General features: G+C 48.6%; 1 pseudogene; it reads right to left on the bottom strand.

Moving 5' to 3' along the window:
- Nucleotides 1-3,062: 3,062 nt before the first annotated feature.
- LOC102823836 lies at nucleotides 3,063-4,385 on the bottom strand (annotated as a pseudogene).
- Between the last annotated feature and the right edge of the window lie 1,547 nt (nucleotides 4,386-5,932).

The following is a 5,932-nucleotide window of genomic DNA, read 5'->3' as shown; positions in this document are numbered from 1 at the left end:
CTTAACCATTTGCATCACTAGGGACCCAGTCCATGGGGTATTATAAAAAGTTGTTGTAAGTGCCATCAAGCCGGTTCCAACTCACAGCAACCCTGTATAGGGTTCCCAAGGAACAGCTGGTGGGTTTGAACTGCCGACCTTGTGACGTGCAGTCCAGCACTACTAAGCTGCACCAGGAATACTGACAGGAAGTGCTGGGTAAACTTGTCCTTCACAGATGGACAAGGGTCTGACCCAGAGTGATTCGACCAGCTGGTTGGCAGCAGAGTTCTCTCAGAAAGGGCCTAACTAGGAGCACAGCTTAGAAGATGTGGCCAGCAGCACAGTGGGGCTAGAAGACTGGATAGCTTCTCCTTGGACCTGCAGCCTCAGCACGTCTGTCCCATATAGCGTTGCCCTTGGAGAAGTGGAGGCGGTGTCTGTGTGTTGGTAGAGAGGAGACAGGGGGCTCTCACCTGTTGTTGAGTGCCATTGAGTTGATTCCAACCCATAGTGACCCTGTATAAGGTTTCCTAAGAACGACTGGTGAGCTTGAACTGCCAACCTTGCGGTTCAAACCGACTTTGCAGTCCAGCACATTAACCCACAGTACCACATCAGGACTCCTCTCTCACCTAGACCCTGGGAAAACTCTAACTCAGGAATGTGCTCTGCTACCTCAAGGGGTGGGATGGAGTGCAGCAAAACCCAGGCATGGTCTCTCTCAGCCTTAGCACCATCTTGTTAGAAGCGTCCGAGCCATGAGAGCCAAGTGGTGGAAGAAGAGAATGTGCACACTGAAGGGCAAAAGAAAGATGAGGCAGAGGTCCAAGTAAAGGTTAGTGTGTGTATCCACTAACCAAGTAAAGGTTAGTGTTTGTACCCACTAACCAAGTAAAGGTTAGTGTGTGTACCCACGGAAGCCACAGCAGCAGGAATGTAGAATGCCAGAGGCCGCGACACTGGTACAAGTTGACTACGTGCTACTATCTAGAACGTATGGCTCAATGGATCTAGAACTTCCATCGCCATTGGATGAACACTAGGAAGAGCTGAGACCCACCTTGCTGAACTAATTCCGTTCATTTCGATCCTTTGTCCTGCACCTATGACATTCTGGACTCGTTTGTTCTGTTGTGGCTGAATGTAACGTGTACAATAAATCATCTCTTCTGTCTTAAAAAAAAAAACAAAACCCAGGCATGTCCCAACATGGACTCCTCCTCTCTACTGTCACCCCAGGGCTCTTCCAGCACCAGCCCAAGCCCAACCCAAGAGCTAGCAATGGAGTCTCTGCAAGAAGGAAAAAAGGAAACTGCTCTTCGAAAGGTCGAGAGATTTCTGAAGAGCTAAGCCTCCCATCCCAGCTGGAGTGTGAGATCTTTCAGGGAAATCAGTACAGCCCTTGGTTTGGGTTTTCTGTGGCCATGACTCAGACCCTGACTTCCAGGTCTCCCTTTGTGAGCTCTTCTGGCCACCTCTAAGGTTACGATGCCAGTCTTCCACTTCAAGGCCAGGCAGCAACTCTTAGGTCCTGCCCACCCAGTAGCCTCACCATTTTCCAGTCTGAATATGGATGGGTCTCACTGTGTGCTGCCTTAGTAGGTAGGGTAAGGGTGAGTACCTGTCCCTGCACTTCAGATTCTGAAACTTAACTGCCAAGACACTTCCCTGCTCAAAACTTAGTAACAGCTCCTTACTGCCTTCATACTTTAGCTCCTTCCAACTTCTGGATGCATTTACCGTATTCATACTCCCCTCTCTGCTCAGTCCCAGCTGCACCTGGATAGTCTCCAGCTACTCTCCATCCTTCAAGGCTCAGCTCAATTCCTGCTTCCTCTAGGATGACTTCCCTGCTTCCTGCTCCTCTACAAACTTTCTGAATGCTTAAGCTTCAGAAACTCAGTGTCCCAGGCAAGGAGGCGAGTGAGCCCTCCCAGTCTCCACCCAGGGAAAGCCACACACCCTCTGCAAGTTACTTGTGGGTAGCACCCTCTACAAGATAGTAGAGAAATCAAGTCACATTGTAAAAAAATTATTTACTTCTCAAATCTCTCAATTCTTGCTACATTCAGATGAAGGCTTGGTTTAGGGCTGTCTTTACCTGTTGTCATCTGGTTGATTCTTTTTTTTTTATTTTTTTTAAATTCCTGTTTATTTTTTGGCTCTTGGCAATGTCATCTTTTCAATATGAAAAAAAAAAAAAAAAGAAGTTTAACACAAATAGAAATTTAAAGTGTAGAATGGGGGAGAAATAAGACAGAGATAGAAATTAAAAAGGTAATAGTGAATAGAAGAAATGAAATGTCATAAGGCCCTGGTCCTGCTCCTCTGGGGGAATCGACTCAAACCTGTAGGTTTAAGCCTGTTATTTTATCATATTTAAAGTGGAACAGGAATAAAATGTGAGAGGGAGGTGAAGTGGGAGAGGTAAGGATCCCACTTGACCAAGCAAGGCAGACCCCTCCAAAAGAAACTGGGAGCTCAGGACAGCTTCAAGGGAAACCAAAAATGGAGATAATGCTGTTAATACCAGCCCTGAAGTGACAGGAACAGGGAAATGCCTGGTGATGGCTGAAATAATCTGGAGACCCCTCCTTAAAACTGCTCTAGAATGGGAAATCCCAGTCCTTTCCTTCTAGTGACTTCTACCTGCTGTGAGTTCACTGGTTTCCTTTCTCCGTGACTACCCTGGCATACACTTTGGGCTGAGGCTGGTGGCCATCTGAGTTTACAGCACATGGTTCTAAACAAGATCTGGAGGAGACCCAGATTCCTGGAGTATTATCTTGAAAACAGAGGGAAATATTAACTGGACAGATGGAAGCCATGGGTGCCAGAGGGAAATACAGGGCGACTTAGAGTGGCAGGAATCTTAAGTTTCTCAGAGTGGAAAAAGAGAGGAGACATTCAACAAACAACAAGTATTTATTGAGTGCCGACTATGTGTCAGGCGCTACTATAGAACCTTCTCAAGGGAAGGGGAAAAAAGAGGCAGAAAATGCAAATTCTGAGGGAGAGGGAAGGGGCAGCTGAGGAAGAAGGCTAAGGGAGCTGAGAAGCCTGAGGTGATGGCCTCTGTCTTAGGCCTCTTCTTCGGCCTCCTCACCGAAATCCTCCTCCTCTTCTGCGGTGGCATCCTGGCACTGCTGATACTCAGAGACGAGGTCGTTCATGTTGCTCTCAGCCTCGGTGAACTCCATCTCGTCCATACCCTCGCCTGTGTACCAGTGGAGGAAGGCCTTCCGACAGAACATGGCGGTGAACTGCTCTGAGATGCGCTTGAAGAGCTCCTGGATGGCAGTGCTGTTACCAATGAAAGTGACTGCCATCTTGAGGCCACGGGGTGGGATGTCACAGACAGCTGTCTTGACGTTGTTGGGGATCCATTCCACGAAGTAGCTGCTATTCTTATTCTGTACGTTGAGCATCTGCTCATCCACCTCCTTCATGGATATCTGCCCCCGGAAGACGGCAGCCACAGTGAGGTACCAGCCATGGCGGGGATCACAGGCAGCCATCATGTTCTTGGCATCGAAGACCTGTTGGGTGAGCTCAGGCACAGTGAGGGCCCGGTACTGCTGGCTCCCACGGCTGGTTAGCGGGGCAAAGCCAGGCATGAAGAAGTGGAGACGTGGGAAGGGCACCATGTTGACTGCTAGTTTGCGGAGGTCGGCATTGAGCTGACCAGGGAAGCGGAGGCAGGTGGTAACACGGCTCATAGTGGCTGAGACAAGATGGTTCAGGTCTCCGTAAGTTGGTGTGGTCAGCTTGAGGGTGCAGAAGCAGATATCATAGAGGGCCTCATTATCGATGCAATAGGTCTCGTCAGTGTTCTCTACCAACTGGTGGACAGAGAGGGTGGCATTGTAGGGCTCAACCACAGTGTCAGATACTTTGGGTGAGGGCACCACACTGAAGGTGTTCATGATGCGGTCAGGATACTCTTCACGGATCTTGCTGATGAGCAAGCTGCCCATTCCAGAGCCGGTGCCCCCACCAAGTGAGTGGGTCAGCTGAAAGCCCTGCAGGCAATCACAGCTCACGGCTTCCTTCCGAACAACATCCAAGACGAGTCAACCAGCTCAGCCCCCTCTGTATAACGGCCCTTGGCCCATTTGTTGCCTGCCCCAGACTGACCAAAAACAAAGTTGTCTGGTCTGAATATCTGGCCAAAAGGACCTGAGCGAACAGAGTCCATGGTCCCAGGTTCTAGATCCACCAAGATAGCCCGAGGAGCATATTTGCCATCTGTGGCTTCATTGTAGTACACGGAGATGTGGTCAAGCTGCAGGTCACTGTCTCCGTGGTAGGTGCCAGTGGGGTCGATGCCTGATAACTTCCCAAAACTTGGCACCGATCTGGTTACCACACTGACCAGCCTGGATGTGCACGATTTCCCTCATGGTGAAAATATGTTTTGGGGTTTTTTTTTTTTTGCTTGCCTCGAGTGTGTGCGGGGCAAGAAAACGGTATATAATTTTTGTCTCTGCGGATCACAGGCTGCGAGGATGGAATGTGCCCCGGAGGCAAAGGTTCTGAGAGGGAGAAAGAAGGAGGAGGGATGCGTGTGGGCGGGGCTGGTTGATCCTTATTCATGGTAGCCCTACATATGTCAAAATAAAATGGCACTCTATAGGTGTTTTGTTATTGTTGTTGTTTTTAAATGTTTTACTGTGAATTATGTGATAGTTTACATGGGAGAACATTAGTTTTACATTCATCCTATCCTATATCGTTTCATTGCCATGGTTACAATCCCCTCCATGCACCATCAGCCAACCAAAGGGTATACACTACATGCCTGCACCTGGTCGTCATCACACAGCCCCTCTCCCTCTCTGTGTCTAAAGTCCCCAGCTGCTCCGCTCTCCACATCATTGTCTCTGCCTCCATCTCAGGCATCACTGCTTCTCTGGGTAGGGTCCCGCTCTCCGTTCTTCTCCATTGATGGTCCCAGGGACCTTCCGCTCCTAGACTGCAAAGTTAATACCTCCCCTCCTTGCTACAAAATATCTACCTTTACATTTCCAACCCTCACAATCAGTTCTGATAACAATTATTCACTATTGTATCACAAAAGACCCATCCACCCATTTCATTTCATCAGCCCCGCCTAGACAGATTGGATACTACTCAGTGGAGATTCTACCTTTCTCCACGCCCTCTGGATCTAGGTTCCCTCTTGAAAGCTTGTAAGTCAGTCACTTCTTGCCTTTGTAATCTCCACCCCCCCCCCTCATTTTGGGTAGCCAATGTCCAAGTTGCCCATCCCTGTCTACTCTGTGTATGGAGGGGGTGGGAATGATCCTTGCTGTAAGGATTTGTTCCCTCTTTTGAGCTACTGCATCCATAGGTGTAGGTTAAGTTCATCAAATTGTATCAGATTACTCTTTTTTTCCTCTTCTTTCTTCTTCTGGTTGAGCTCTGATCATCCCAGTCATTGAAACCAGGTCAAGTGGGTATTATCTGAAAGTGTGGGTGTTCTTGTGCATATGCCCTCTCTTCTTATTAGCTGGACGCTTCACTCTCCACACTAGTCTTCTGTGGCTATGTCACTGGCTCTGGGCCCAAAAGTCCCCAGGTCTTGCTGCACTGCTGGCCAACCAGGTCTTCATTCGGGTTCACAAAGTCTATTGAACATTGTAGGGCTTAGCTTGCAGCTTCATTGCTGTTTTTCCCTCATTTCCCCTTGTCAGTGACAAGCATGGTCACCAACCAGAGCGTGTATTCCCATTGAGTCTTAGTCTTGGAAGCGGGTTTGCACTGAGGGGACCCGACCACTTGCCTTGATGTCTCCTGGGCAAGCAACTTGTTTGTTCTTGTAGTAACAGTCCGTCTGCCTCTATTGTTTTGCATTTTTCCTGTAGGTCTTTCTTTCAATAAGTATCTTCTGTGTTTCTAGCTGCTCCAGGCTGGTCTGCTCGTCCTTTCAAGTAGAAATTTCCCATCT

The sequence above is a fragment of the Chrysochloris asiatica genome, unplaced genomic scaffold (assembly GCF_000296735.1).
Source record: "Chrysochloris asiatica unplaced genomic scaffold, ChrAsi1.0 scaffold00055, whole genome shotgun sequence".
In the NCBI taxonomy this organism is placed as follows: domain Eukaryota; kingdom Metazoa; phylum Chordata; class Mammalia; order Afrosoricida; family Chrysochloridae; genus Chrysochloris; species Chrysochloris asiatica.
This window is presented reverse-complemented; position numbering and strand designations above follow the sequence as displayed.